The following is a 15,385-nucleotide window of genomic DNA, read 5'->3' on the forward strand; positions in this document are numbered from 1 at the left end:
AGCAAACAGAAAGGACCCAAATTAATAAAATCATGAACGAAAGGGGAGAAACCACAACCAACACCAGCAGCTATATGCCCACAAACTAGGCATCTGGAAGAGAGGGTGCTTGATAAGTTTCCAGAAATACATCCAAGACTGAAGCAGGAAGAAGGGGACAATCCTCACAAATCCATAGCCAGTGAGGAAATTAAACTACTCAAAAATCCCCCAACAAACCAGAGCCCAGGGCCAGGTGGCGTCCGAGGGGGATTCTACCAAACAGTTTAAGGAGAAATAATACTTTTCCTACTGAAACTGTTTGGAAAAATAGAAATGGAAGGAAAACATCCAAACTCCTTCCATGAGGCCAGCATCACCCTGATCCCAAACCTCGACAAAGACCCCATCCAGAAGGAGAATCACAGACCAATTTTCCTGATGAACACGATGCCAGAATACCCCAGACGCTAGCCGGCAGGACCCAGCAGTACGTGAGAAGGGTTGTTCACCACGACCAGGTGGGTTTTATCCCTGGGCTGCAAGGGTGGTTCAGTATTCGCAGAATCAACGGGATTGAGCACATTAATAAAAGACAAGAACCGTGTGATCCTCTACATTGATGCAGAAAAAGCATTTGATGAAACAGAGCCTCCTTTCCTGATTAGAACTCTTCAAAGGATAAGGACAGAGGGATCCCTTCCTACACTGTTGGTGGGAATGCAGGCTGGTGCAGCCATTCTGGAAAACAGTGTGGAGGCTTCTCAAGAAGTCCAAAATAGAGCTGCCCTATGACCCAGCAGTCGCACGACTGGGTATTTACCCCAAAGATACAGATGCAGTGAAAAGAAGGGGATGCACCCCAGTGTGCGCAGCAGCAATGGCCACGATAGCCGGATTGTGGAAGGAGCCGAGAGCCTTCAACAGACGGATGGATACAGAAGATGTGGTCCGTACGCACAATGGAATGTCACTGAGCCATTCGCATCCACAGGGAGGGACCGGAGGGGATCATGTTCAGTGAAATAAGGCAATCAGAGAAAGACAAATGATCGTATGGTGTCACTCATGTGGGGAACGTAAGGAATAGTGCAGAGGACAGTAGGGGAAGGGAGGGAAAACCAAACGGGAAGAAGTCAGACGGGGAGACAAACAACCCGAGGGCCGCAGAAGGGGAGGTGAGTGGGGGATGGGCTAACGGGGTGATGCGCGCTAAGCAGGGCATGTGAGCTGATGCGCACTGGGCGTTATAATGTTCCGTGACTCATCAGATCAGTAGATCAAAAACCAATGAAGTCCTATCCCTTGGCTAATTGAATTTAAATAAGTAACAAAATTTTTAAAAAGCCCTGTAAATGGCATGGAGTAGCTTGTATCATTTGTCAGTTTCCAAGTGTCTTCTCGCTTGGGGGACACTTTGCTGCCCCTCCACCGCTGAAGGACACCAGTGTCGACTCTCAGACTGATGAACACTGAGCCAGTGAAAGAACACGTTGGGGTAGCGAGATCGCGGGGGAACGCGAGCTCCCTCACGCGCTGCTGCTGAGACTGGGATAGTCCTAATGGTTTCAGAAAAGAAATGTCAACAGATTTTAACAGTGACAAGATAGTGACGCTCTCAGAGTGACTCTCCATGAGACACATTAATCTTGAACTAGAAAATCTCAGTCATGGAGAAACATCACAGGCAACACCGTGACCAAATGAACAGTGACCTTCCCTCGCGAGGAGGAAAACAGACAGTACGTGACGCCTCTGAGGTTCACCGAGAACATCCTCACGTCCCGCCCAAAGGGCGTATCGTGGATTCCATCGAGGACACCAGATGGGGGGACATTCTACAGCATAACTACATCGTACCTTTTAAAAGTGGAAAGATGTTGAAAAACAAGCCCTGTTTCAGATTAAAGAGTGCGAAAGAGACAGGATAACCAAGTGCCGTGTGGGATCGTGGCCTGGGTCCAGAAGCATGAGAAACATCAGTGTTAACTGGTGGCATTAAGTAGTCGTTAAGGTAACAGTACGGTGTCCGTATTTCCATGTTAAATGTCTAGGATGATACGATGTTATGAAATACGTTCATATTTGCTCTGTCTGGGTATTCCTTTACACATTTGTGTCTGAAAATATTCCAAAATGTAAAAAAATAAAGGTAAGAAACATTCGCCAGTTACCTTTATTGAGGGTGAAACCCACAGCCGGGAAGGCAGCGCCCCAGCCCTCGCTGGCAACAGAGGCCGCGCGACCGATGGCGGAGGCATCGACACCGAGTCCAGAAACGAGGAGTCCTGGCGGAACAAAGACACTCAGGTCAACCGTGTTCGCGGGCAGCACCGGACCGGGGTAGCGTGTCCGAGAGAGGAGCGCCCTGAATTCTGAACTCCCCAGGGAAGAAGCCGGCCGTGGATGAAAGCTAACAACTTTCACAGAAATCCTTGCGTCCTAAGAACGCAGCGCCCAGGCCCGTACGAAAACCTGATTTATCCAGATGAGAAAAAGCCTTTCCTTCCCACACGGTCAAAACAGACCCGCTCTGGGACTACCCAGTTCTCCGAAATAAAAGGAAACCAGAGAGCTCAAGAGAACAAACGGCTCTGACAACTTCTCCACAGGAAAGTGCCGAAGAGAAGGACACACCTTGGCACGTGCGGAGTGAAAAGCTGTTCGCTCACCGAGAGAGCACCGAGTCGGCCACGGAGCAGCTCGGGGAGCGTGTGGGGCCGCGAGAACGAGAGACACAGAAGAACGTTTGTTCGTTCGGTCATTTAAAGTGTCCTTCACGGGGACCGATGCTCTGGATAAAAATTCGATATTCCCTCCGCCTTCCCTCTGCGCTCCTTTCACGGTATCAGCAAATGTCAAACAATCGTGGACCGCAGACTCTTTTTAAAAACTGCGCACGAGTGGGGTTTCCGACATCCCACGGTTGTCGTCCTTCCAAACACGGAAAGAAACGCTCCGGGTCCCCTCCCGGCCAGGTGCTCCGCCTGCTTTGATTTCCCAAGTTCAAAATTTAGACGATTCGGAACAAAAGGAATTAAGTGAAATATTGGCACCTCGTGAGGATCAAAAGCTTCTTTTCACTACGTCCGTGTCTCTGGGGTTCGTACCTCGTAGGGCAGTCCTGGGCCGCAGGGCAGCTCTCTTGTCGACCACCTTGAGGAAACCGCACACTGTTCTCCCGCTCACAGCGGCCGCGGCTGCAACAGCTCGCCTGTGGGAGGAGCCGGGATGCCCTTCAGCACACGATGGATACGGCAGATGCGGTCCACACACACGACAGAACGTGAGCCAGCGGGAAGGACGGACACCACCTGCAGCGACATGGATGGGACTGGAGGGGATTATGCTGCGAGAAGTCAGTCAGGCAGAGTCAATGATCATCTGCTTTCACTCATGTGTGGAACATGAGGAACAGAGCAGAGGACCTCAGGGGGAGGGAGGGAAACCGAGGGGGAAGAAATCAGAGGGAGACGATCATGAGAGACTCTGGCCTCTGGGAAGCAAACTGAGGGCTGGGCAAGGGGAGGGGAGCGGGGAGGGGGTCACTGGTGATGTGATGGGCACTGGGTGTCACACCCAGCTGATGACTCATTGAACTCTAGATCTGAAATGAATGATGTACTCTATGTTGATCTTAAATTAAAATATAAAATTTAAACCCTTAGTTTTCCATGAGTGAGTCCCGCTGTCACTATGTAAAACCAAAATCCGTTTTCCTCTCCGCCTGCTCCTTTCCCAGTCTCCGTCTACACAGACGTAGTGTTTGTCAGATTCACGTACTGTCCTCGCCCCCTCTTGGCCCCCACCCCCCCCCCCACCCATTGCTCTCCGAGCTCAGACTGCGTGTCCTCTACATGGCTCAACCCACCCCTTCACTTCGGAGCTGAACTCAGAAGAATAAATGACACGGGCCCTGTCTCTGATGGCAGGATGCTCGTAACAGGAGAGACACTTACTCATCTTCCAGAGCATTCCATGGGTGATGTGCTGCCCTTCGTTAATGTACGTGACACCCGTATCCAGATACAGACGCGTGTCCTCGGTCTTCACCAGACACTTAAGCAACAGCGCGTGGAAGACACAGCAGCAATGAGTGTGACAGGCGCCTGGGGGGCTCCATCAAGCATCTGCCTCCTGCTCAGGTCGTGATGCCGGGGTCCTGGGATGGAGCCCACATCAGGGTCCCTGCTCAGCGGGGAGTCTGCTTCTCCCTCCCACTCCCCACTGCTCATGTTCTCTCTCTAAAAATAAAATTTTTTAAAAATTGTGAGAATACTGTAGTGTCTTAATTTTGATTCATCTGATTACTGAGTTATCAGTTACCATTGTGTACATTCATGAAGGTCATTCTCTCCTTTGAAAATAATTGGAGTTTTCACCTTTTTTCTTATGGGCTTAAGGAACTTTTTATAAATCAAAGGTAAATAATATTTTTAGCAATTCAAGGTCTCTTCTGATTCCATACAAATTTTAGGATTGTTTGCTCCACCTCTTTGAAGAATGCTGGTGGAATTTTGATCAGGATGGCATTGAATGTATAGATTGCTCTAGGCAGTATAGACTTTTAAACAATGTTTATTCTTTCTTTTTTTAAAGATTTTATTTATTTATTTGACAGAGAGAAATCACAAGTAGGCAGAGAGGCAGGCAGAGAGAGAGGAGGAAGCAGGCTCCCTGCTGAGCAGAAAGCCCGATGTGGGGCTCGAACCCAGGACCTGGGATCATGACCTGAGCTGAAGGCAGCGGCTTAACCCACTGAGCCACCCAGGCGCCCCAATGTTTATTCTTCTGATCCATGAGCATGGAAATGTTGAAAAAGAGAAACAAAACTGGGGGAATCATGTTGCCTGACTTCCAGCTTTATTACAAAGCTGTGATCACCAAGACAGTATGGTACTGGCACAAAAACAGACACATAGACCAAGGAACAGAGTAGAGAGCCCAGATATGGGCCCTCAACTCTATGCTCAACTAATCTTTGACAAAGCAGGAAAAAATATACAGTGGAAAAAAGACAGTCTCTTCAATAAATTATGCTGGGAAAATTGGACAGCTATGTGTAGAAGAATGAAACTCGACCATTCTCTGACACCGTACACAAAGATAAACTCGAAGTGGATAAAAGACCTCAACGTGAGTTAGGAAATCGTCAGAATCCTAGAAGAGAACATAGGCAATAACCTCTTCTACATCGGCAATAGCAACTTCTTTCAAGATATGTCTCCAAAGGCAAAGGAAACAAAAGCAAATATGAGTTTTGGGGACTTCATCAAGATCAAAAGTTTCTGCACAGCAAAGGAAACCGTCAACAAAACAAAGGGGCAACCCATGGAATGGGAGAAGATATTCGCAAATGACAGTACAAAGGGCTGATATCCAAGATCTATGACGAACTCCTCAAACTCAACACACACAAAACAATCACATCAAAAAATGGGCAGAAGACATGAACAGACACTTCTCCAAAGAAGACATACAAATGGCTAATAGACACATGAAAAAATGTTCATCATCACTAGCCATCACGGAGATTCAAATTAAAACCACATTGAGATACCACCTTACACCAGTTAGAATGGCCAAAATCAACAAGACAGGAAACAACATCTGTTGGAGGGGATGTGGAGAAAGGGGAACCCTCTTACACTGTTGGTGGGAATGCAAGTTGGTGCAGCCACTTTGGAAAACAGTGTGGAGATTCCTTAAATTAAAAATTGAGCTTCCCTATGACCCTGCAATTGCACTTCTGGGTATTTACCCCAAAGATACAGATGTAGTGAAAAGTAGGGCCATCTGGGGGCGCCTGAGTGGCTCAGTGGGTTAACGCCTCTGCCTTCAGCTCAGGTCATGATCTCAGGGTCCTGGGATGGAGCCCCGCATCAGGCTCTCAGCTCAGCAGGGAACCCGCCTACCCCCCTCTCCCTGCCCACTTGTGATTTCTGTCTGTCTAATAAATAAATAAAATCTTTAAAAAAAAAACAGAAGGGCCATCTGTACCCCAATGTTCATAGCAGCAATGGCCACGGTCACCAAACTGTGGAAAGAACCAAGATGCCCTTCAACGGACAAATGGATAAGGAAGATGTGGTCCATATACACTATGGAGTATTATGCCTCCATCAAAAAGGATGAATACCCACCTTTTGTATCAACATGGACGGGACTGGAGGGGATTATGCTGAGTGAAATAAGTCAAGCAGAGAGAGTCAATTATTATATGGTTTCGCTTATTTGTGGGGCATAAGAAATAACATGGGGGACATCGGGAGTTAGAGAGGAGAAGGGAGTTGGGGGGAATTGGAGGGGGAGATGAACCATGAGAGACTATGGACTCTGAAAAACAATCTGAGGGTTTTGGAGGGGTGGGGGGTGGGAGGTTGGCTGAGCTTGGTGGTGGGTACTAAGGAGGGCACAGATTGCATGGAGCACTGGGTGTGGTGCATAAACAATGAATACTAGAACACTGAAAATAAATGTAAAAAATACAAATTTTTTTAAAATTTATGGTATGCAGCAAAAATAGTACTAGGAAATAACACAGAGGACATGGGGAGATGGAGAGGAGAAGGGAGTTGGGGGAAATCGGAAGGGGAGGTGAACCATGAGAGACAGTGGACTCTGAAAAACAATCTGAGGGTATTGAAGGGGCAGGAGGTGGGAGGTTGGGGGAGCCTGGTGGTGGGTATTATGGAGGGCACGGATTGCATGGAGCACTGGGTGTGGTGCATAAACAATGAATTCTGTTACACTGAAAAGAAATTAAATAAAAAAGAAAAGTAGCACTAAGAAGGGTACCTGGTTGGCTCAGTGGAGTGTGCAACTTTGATCTTAGGGTTGTGAATTTGAGCCCCATGTTGAGTAGAGAGATCACTTAAAATATTAAAAGAAAGATACAGATGTAGTGAAAAGAAGGGGCACATGCACCCCAAAAGCAGCAATGTCCACAATACCCAAACTGTGGAAGAAGCTGAGATGCCCTTCAACAGACGAATGGATAAAGAAGGTGTGGTCCTTATATTCAATGGAATATTACTCAGCCATCAGGAAGGATGGACACCCACCATTTGCATCAATGTGAATGGAACTGGAGTGGATTATGCTGAGTGAAATAAGTCCAATGGAGAAGGACAATTATATTGTTTCATTCATATGTAGAACATAAGCAATAGCACGGAGGACTATAGGGAACGGGAGGGAAAGCCAAATGGGGAGAAATCAGAGAGGGAGATGAACCATGAGGGACTATGGACCCTGGGAAGCAAATTGAGGGTTTCAGAGGGGAGGGGGTAACAAGGTGATGGGTATTAAGGAGGGCACATTTTGTGATGAGCACTGGGTGTTATCTGTAACTAATGAACCATTGAACACTACATCAAAAACTAATGATGTGTTATATAGTGGCTAATCGAATATAATTAAAAGCATGAAGAAGTTTATAGTGATAAATGCACCCATTAAAAGAGAATTATAAAATTAATGTTACATTTCAAGAAACTAGAAAGAGTAGAATAAATTAAGCTCAAAGTTAATAGAAGGAAGGAAATTAAAATCAGAGCAAAAATAAGAGAGGAGCAAATAATAGAAAAAGACCAAAAAACTGAGAATTGTGGTTTTTTTTTTAAAGATGAAATAGCAAACCTAACTAAGAAAATGAAAGAAGACTCAAAATCAGAAATGAAAAAGAAAAGAAAATGAAAAGAAAAGGGCACCTGGGTGGCTCAGTTGATTAAGCATCTGTCTTTAGCTCAGGTCATGATCCCAGAGCCCCATGTCAGGCTCCCTGTTCAGCGGGGAGCCTGCTTCTAACTCTCCCTCTGCAGCTCTCCCTGCTTGTGCTCTCTCAAAAAAAAAAAAAAAAAAAAAAAAAAAAAGAAATGAAGGAGACATTGCAACAGCTGCCTCAGATATAGAAAGGATCCTAAGAGACTTTTGTGATTAAATGCCAACAAATTGGATAACCTAGAAGAAATGGATAAATTCCTAAAACATAACCTACCAAGACTGACTCAAGAAAGAAAGTTTGAAGAGTCAAACCACCAATAAAGAGATTGAATCAGTAACTGAAACTTCCCAACAAAGAGAATCCCAGGACCAAATGGCTTCATAGATGAATGCTACTAAACATTCAAAGAAGGATCAATGCCAATCTTTCTTATGCACACCCAAAACATAAAAGAGGAAATACTTCAGTACTCATTTCATGATGCCAGCATCACCCCAATACCAAAGCCAAACAGAGACATTACAAGCAAAGAAAGGCTCAAGCCAGTATTGCTAATGACTACAAATGCTAAAATCCTCAATACTATAAAAACCAAATCTAATAGCATGTTAAAAAAGATTACACATCATAACCAAGTGGGATTTAATCCTGGGATGCAAGGATCGTTCAACAAGAACCAATCACTGTTATGCACCACATTAACAAAATAAAAGATTTTTAAAAAGCACATGATCATCTCGATGCAGAAAAAGCATTTCACAAAAACTCGGCATTCATTAATGATAAAAACACTCAAAAATTCTATCAAAGACATGTATTAAAAGCCCGCAGCTAACATCATGACCAGTGGTTACCAAAGTATTTTCCTCTAGTTCTAGCACAGGCACAGATGCACACACTTACTTCTTCTATTCAGTGCAGTCCTGGAAGTCCTCGACAGAGCAATTGGACAAGAAAAAGAAAAGGCATCCAAACTGGAGAGGAAGAGGTAAAATTATCTGCTTGCAGATGGTAAGATCATATATATAGAAAACTCCAAATAGACTCAAAACCTGTAAAAACTAATAAGTAAATTCAAAATGGCATGATACAAAACCAACAGACAAAAGTCAGTTGCAATTCTATACACAATGAACTCTCCTAAAAGGAAATTAGCACAACAGCCCCTTTCACCCTAGTGAGAAAAAAGAATACAATACTTAGGAATAAACCCAACCAGGAAATGAATGATTTGTACACTGAAAATTACAAAACACTGATGAAGGTAAATGGAAAGACATTTTATGTTCATTGATTGGAAGAACATCATTAATTTCCATACTACCAATGTGATCAAAGATCCCATGTAAACTGTAAAAACAAATCAACCAAAAAAACACTCAGTGGCATTCTTTACAGAAGCAGAAAAACAATCCTAAAATATGTGTTGAACCATAACAGACCCAGAATAGCCCAAGCTATCAATAAAGAACAAAGCTGGAGGCATCACCCTTCATATCAAAACATATTACAAAGCTACTACAGTTACAACAGTATGATACAGACATTAAAACAGCCCTAAGATGAATGGAACAGAATACAGAGGCCAGAAAATGAAGCCACACACTTATGGTCAACTGATTTTCCACGAGAGTGCCAAGAACGCACAGCAGAGAAAGGGTTGCCTCCTCACTAAATGGTGATGGGAAAATGGAAAAATGAAATTGGACTCTTAGCTCATACCACCTATAAGAATCAACTCAAAATGGTTAAAAGACTTAAATGTAAGACCTGAAACTGTAGAACTACTAGGAAAAAACACAGGGGATGAAAGCTCCCTGACACCAGTCTTGGCGATGATTTCTTGGTTATGACACCAAAAGCACAGGCTACAAAAGGAAAAATAGACACTGGGAGTACATCAAGCTAAAAAAGCTTTTGCACAGCCAAGGAAATGATCAACAGAGTGAAAAAGCAACCTACAGAATGGAAGATGATACTTGCAAACCATGCATTTGATAAAGGGGTAATATCCAAAATAGATACAAAGAATTTTTATATCAACATGGAGGAGACTGGAGGAGATTATGCTGAGTGAATTAAGTCAAGCAGAGAGAGTCAATTATCGTATGGTTTCCCTTACTTGTGGAGCATAAGGAATAACATGGAGGACATTGGGAGAAGGAGAGGAGAAGTGAATTGGGGGAAATCGGAGGGGGAGATGAACCATGAGAGACTGTGGACTCAGAAACAAACTGAGGGTTATGGAGGGGAGAGTGTGGGGGGGGTTGGGTGAGCCTGGTGGTGGGTACTAAGGAGGGCACGGATTGCATGGAGCCCTGGGTGTGGTGCATAAACAGTGAATCTTGGAACACTGAAAAAATAAAATAAAAAGACCTCCACAACTCAGTAGTAAAACAAACAAAACAAAACCCCCAAATAAACTGATTTAAAAATGGGCAAAGGATCTGAAAAGATACTTCCCAAAAAATGACATACACATGCCCAGCAGGTCCATGAAAAGGTGTTCAGCATCACTCACCATCAGGGAAAAGCAAACTGAATTGGCAATGAGGTATCACCTTACCCCCGTCAGAAGGGCTAGACTCAAAAAGACCAATGACGAGCGTTGACAAGGATGTGGAGAAGAAGGAACCTCGTTTACCGTGGGTGCAAATGTAAATTGGTACAGCTCCTGTGAAAGTCAGCCTAGAGTTCCCTCAAAAATTTACAAATAGAAATGCTGTATGATCCAATAATTCCACTACTGGATATTTACTCAGGGAAACAAACTCCCATTCAAAAAGACATATGCATCCCTATGTTTATTGCAGCATTATTTAAAATGGCCAAGATATGGAAGCAACCCGAGGTCTGCTGATAGATGAATGGATAAAGATGCAGAATATATACATAAGTATATAAATACAAATATACACATACACACAAAAATACACATGAAAACATACACATACAGAAAAACATACAAAGATATACAAATATATAAATACAAATATAAAAATAAAAATGAATGTAATGGATGTTATTTGGCCATAAAAAAGGATGAGATCAGACCATTTGGACAAGATGGATGAACCTGGAGGGTATTGTGCTAGTGAAATACCTCAGAAAGAGGGGCGCCTGGGTGGCTCAGTGGGTTAAGCCACTGCCTTCGGCTCAGGTCATGGTCTCGGGGTCCTGGGATCGAGCCCCGCATCGGGCTCTCTGCTCCGCAGGGAGCCTGCTTCCCCCTCTCTCTCTGCCTGCTGCTCTGCCTACTTGTGATCCCTCTCTCTCTGTCAAATAAATAAATAAAATATTAAAAAAAAAAAGAAATACCTCAGAAAGGCAAGTATCTTCAGCTTACTTTTATGGAGTACATAGGCGTTAGGATACAATTTTGAAGGGGAAAAAAATATCTGCTGTTATGGGGGTTATATTCTAGTGGAAAGAGACAATAGAAGAATTATATGGCATATATTAAGATGAGGAAAGCGTTAGGGAAAAAAATAGCACAAAGGAAGATGGGAAAGTCTGCAGTGTTTGAGTGGGTCTTTTTTTGTATCTTAAAGTCTCACTTGATATCCGTATTTATGGGAAAGTATCATTTGGAGAAGATCGTGGGTTTCCAAGCACAGGAAGTTTTTGACTTAATTTAAACTGTAAGAGTTCTGAATAAATAAATCCGTTTTCAAATTAAGAAAATGGAGGGCAAATAGGAAATGAGTTACCATCTCTGTACTCGATCAGTGGATAAAAATCCAGGATGGTTGTATTTGGTCTCTAGCTAAATGTTCAGTAACCTAAATATTATTTAGAAAATAAGGCAGTTGTTCATAATAGTCTCATAAAACTCCTCAAAGAAAACCTGGTGGTAGGTATTAACGAGGGCATGGATTGCATGGAGCACTGAGTGTGGTGCATAAACAATGAATCTTGGAACACTGAAAAAATAGAATTTAAGAGACACACAAGAAAACATAGGGAAAAACTTCTTGACATGTACCTTGGCAAGAATTTTATGGATGTAACACTAAAAGCACAATCAACAAAAGCAAAACAAGTGAGAATTCATCAAACTAAAAAGCTTCTGCAAACAAAGGAAACCATTAACAAAATGAAAAGACAACATACAGAATGGGGTGCTCACTTCAGCAGCACATATACTAAAATTGGAACAATACAGAGAAGATTAGCATGGCCCCTGCGCAAGGATGACACGCAAATTCATGAAGCATTCCATATTAAAAAAGATAAAACCATACAGAATGGGAAAGAATACTTGGAAAGGGGTTAAAACCCAAAATATATAAAGTTCTCATACAATTTAGTAGCAAGAGAAAGAGAATCCAGTTTTTAAATGGGCCAAGGGGGGCGCCTGGGTGGCTCAGTGGGTTAAGCCGCTGCCTTCGGCTCAGGTCATGATCTCAGGGTCCTGGGATCGAGTCCCACATCGGGCTCTCTGCTCAGTGGGGAGCCTGCTTCCCTCTCTCTCTCTGCCTGCCTCTCTACTTGTGATCTCTCTCTGTCAAATAAATAAATAAAATCTTAAAAAAAATAAATAAAATGGGCCAAGGACCTGAATAGACATTTTTCCAAAGAAGATACTCAAATGTCCAACAACTACATGAAAAGGTGCTCAACATCACTCATCATCAGGGAAATGCAGATCAAAACCATAGGGAGGGGTCACCTCACACCTTCAGAATGGCTTGTCATCAGACACAAAAGGACAAGTGCTGGGGAGGATGTGGAGAGAAGGAAACTTTGCACATTGTTGGTGGAAATGTAATATGGTACAGCCATATGGAAAACTGCATGGAGGTTCCTCAAAAGATTGAAAATACAGTTACCATATGATCTAGTAATTCTACTTCTGGGTATATGCCTGGAGGAAATGAAATTAGAATCTCAGATATTGGGGCATCTTGGTGGATCAGTTGGTTAAGTGTCTGCCTTTGGCTCAGGTCATGATCCCAGGGTCCTGGGATCAAGCCCCGCATCAGGCTTCCTGCTGGGCAGAAAGCCTGCTTCTCCCTTTCCCACTCCCCCTGCTTGTGTTCTCACTCTCAAATAAATAAATAAATAAATAATCTTAAAAAAAAAAAAAAAGCAGCGCAGATACCTGCATTCTTATGCTCGTTGCAGCATTATTTACATTAGCCAAGACAGACAGACAACCTAAGTCTCCGTCAGGGGATGAATGGATAAAGAGGACATGGTAGATCTCACTCTCTCTCTCACCAAACTATGACTCAGCCATAAAGAAGAAGACAATCTCCCCTTGGTGATAATGTAGATAGACTTTGAGCTCATTATGCTAAATGAGATAAATCAGATAGAGGAAGGCAAATACAGTATCATCTCACTTATATGTCAAATCTAGAAAAGCGGAACTCACAGGAACAGAGTAGCTCGGTGGTTGCAGGGGTGGTGGGTGGAGAGATGGATGAAGATGGTCAAAGAGTATAGACTTCCATAAGATAAGTTCTGGGGGGTGCAACGTACCACAGAGGACTATAGTTAGCAATACTGTGTTGTGTACTTGACATCTGAAAGTTCTCAGCACAGATGTACCCCATCTGTAAGTATGTGAGATGTTGGACATGTTAGCTTACTGCAGCAATCATGTCACTAGATATGTGCACTTATGTAGTCATTACACTGTATACCTTAAACTTGTACAATGTTATATATAAATTATATCTCCATAAATCTGGGAAAAATAATCTTGAGCCAACAAAAACAAACAAAAAGAAAACAAGGCAGATAGAAAGGGAATGCTAAACATTGTTATATGTTTCTCAATATTGGAAAAAATGTGAATGTAATTGTGGTTGGCAGCTCCTAAGATGCTTTCAAGGACCTTTACCTGTGACAGTCACTCCCTTGAATGTAAGTGGCACCTGTGGTTTACTCCTAGGTGAAATGATGAGATGCCACTCTTGAGTTTGCACCAGATTGTGACTTCCGCTTTGCTAACAAATCCTATTGCCTCGCAGAATTTGATGAAGGGAGCTGCCATCTGTGAGAGGCCCACATGGCAAGGAATTAGGGTCCCTTCCAGCCAAGGGCCCTCTGGCTACTAAAATCCTCAGTCCAACACAGCCCAACAGGAACTGAACTTTGCCAACAACCATGTGACCTTTGAAGCAGATTCTTCCCCAGTTGAGCCTTCAGATACGACCCCAAGCCATGGATGACGTGTAGACTGCTCCCTTGTGGGAGACCCCGAAGACGACCAGATAATTTGTGGCTGGACTTCTGGCCCACATAAACAGAGTTAATAAACGTGTGCTGTTGGAACCCCGTGTTTGTGGAAGTTTGTCATGCGCCAACCATTACCTAATACAGAAAGGAAGAGAATCTTTGCTTTACGAGAATAAATTCAGAGGCCCAGGATTTGGAGCTACATGATGACAGGCTGTGAACTGACCTTTGTTCCTCTGCTAGTAATGAAAGACATGCCCACATAGGAAGAAAGAAAATACCTAAATATGAGAACAAAATTATCTCTTAGTCTGTGTCAGGTATGACAATACCAATGGTCAGTTTTTACTTAGCACTGACTAGGTCCTCTGCTGATAAGAATCACTCTGCTGATTCTTACTTTTTAGAGATTTTAAGCAACAAAAGGATTTATCATCATTTCATTGGTCCTAGACCCTCTCAACACAGAATTGTCCTCGACACCAAGAAAAATGGCATCCAGCTGACCCAGCTGTCTGAAGTGTACAGTCTGGGGCCCCACGCTCTCAAAAAGCTGCACGGTTCCTTCATCACCCAACTGATTTCCAAGCAGACAGAGATTTTTCAGTTTCTCTGCTGCCAAGAACCAAGGCAAGAAACCCACAGCAGATATTGGTTAACCTACACCCTTCTAGCCTGTAACAGAGAAGCAGAGGGAGATAGGACCCAATCCCTGGGGACATGGGACAGAGCATATGGTGCATAGCAAACTCCTCCTTCACAAGTTCTCGACAAATGAATCTGCCAACCAACAGAGCAGCATTTTGGATACCACACCATTATGTCTGAGGGCTTTCACTCTCCCACCCGCTTTCTTGTACACTTATCCCTTCTTCAGCTTTCCTGAACTCCAGACAGGGAGCTCTCCTCACCAGGTACCTACCTAGTGCTCTCTAGCTCGCAGCTGGCACATTTCAAAGTATTGCACGCAGCTCTGTTCCCACATCCCCTATATTATTCCTCCCCAGGTCCAGGCTCCTCAGGTTTGGATTATCAGTCAGAGCTGATGCAGTATCTCGAGAGACATCACTGGTAACAACAACCAGACATCCCGAAAAGAAATAGGAGCTACAATCATGATCACCTGTCTCAAAGGTTTTATTCCATGAAGCGGCATTTTTGGACCTGTGTCCTCGTGTCCATGAGGAAGGGACTCGCTTTTGGAGTAATGTTGACAGTGATAACATACCAGATGTCATTCAGAGCCCTTAGTGCAGATTAACTCACACAGGTGTCACAGTGCTCTTATCATCCTGGTTTTACAAACAGGAAAACCAAGGCAAGAACATTTACAAGCATTTTTGTCCAAAGACACCCATAACTGGATGCAGATTTCTAATCCATGTTTTTGTGATACTGAACTTGATATGAAGAATTATTTTAGGCAAATTCTTCTGGTTCATTTTTCTACCTTCCAGTACTTAGGTCCCAGCATCACTGAGAAGAGCCATT

General features: G+C 43.6%; 1 non-coding gene across 1 annotated transcript; it reads left to right on the plus strand.

The window, feature by feature from the left end:
* Positions 1 to 11,826: 11,826 nt before the first annotated feature.
* Positions 11,827 to 11,933, plus strand: LOC125090116 (U6 spliceosomal RNA). Its single transcript, XR_007124201.1, has one exon. It is a non-coding gene; the product is annotated as a U6 spliceosomal RNA (small nuclear RNA).
* The last annotated feature ends 3,452 nt before the right edge of the window (positions 11,934 to 15,385 follow it).

Source organism: Lutra lutra, chromosome 17 (assembly GCF_902655055.1).
Source record: "Lutra lutra chromosome 17, mLutLut1.2, whole genome shotgun sequence".
NCBI classification, from domain to species: domain Eukaryota; kingdom Metazoa; phylum Chordata; class Mammalia; order Carnivora; family Mustelidae; genus Lutra; species Lutra lutra.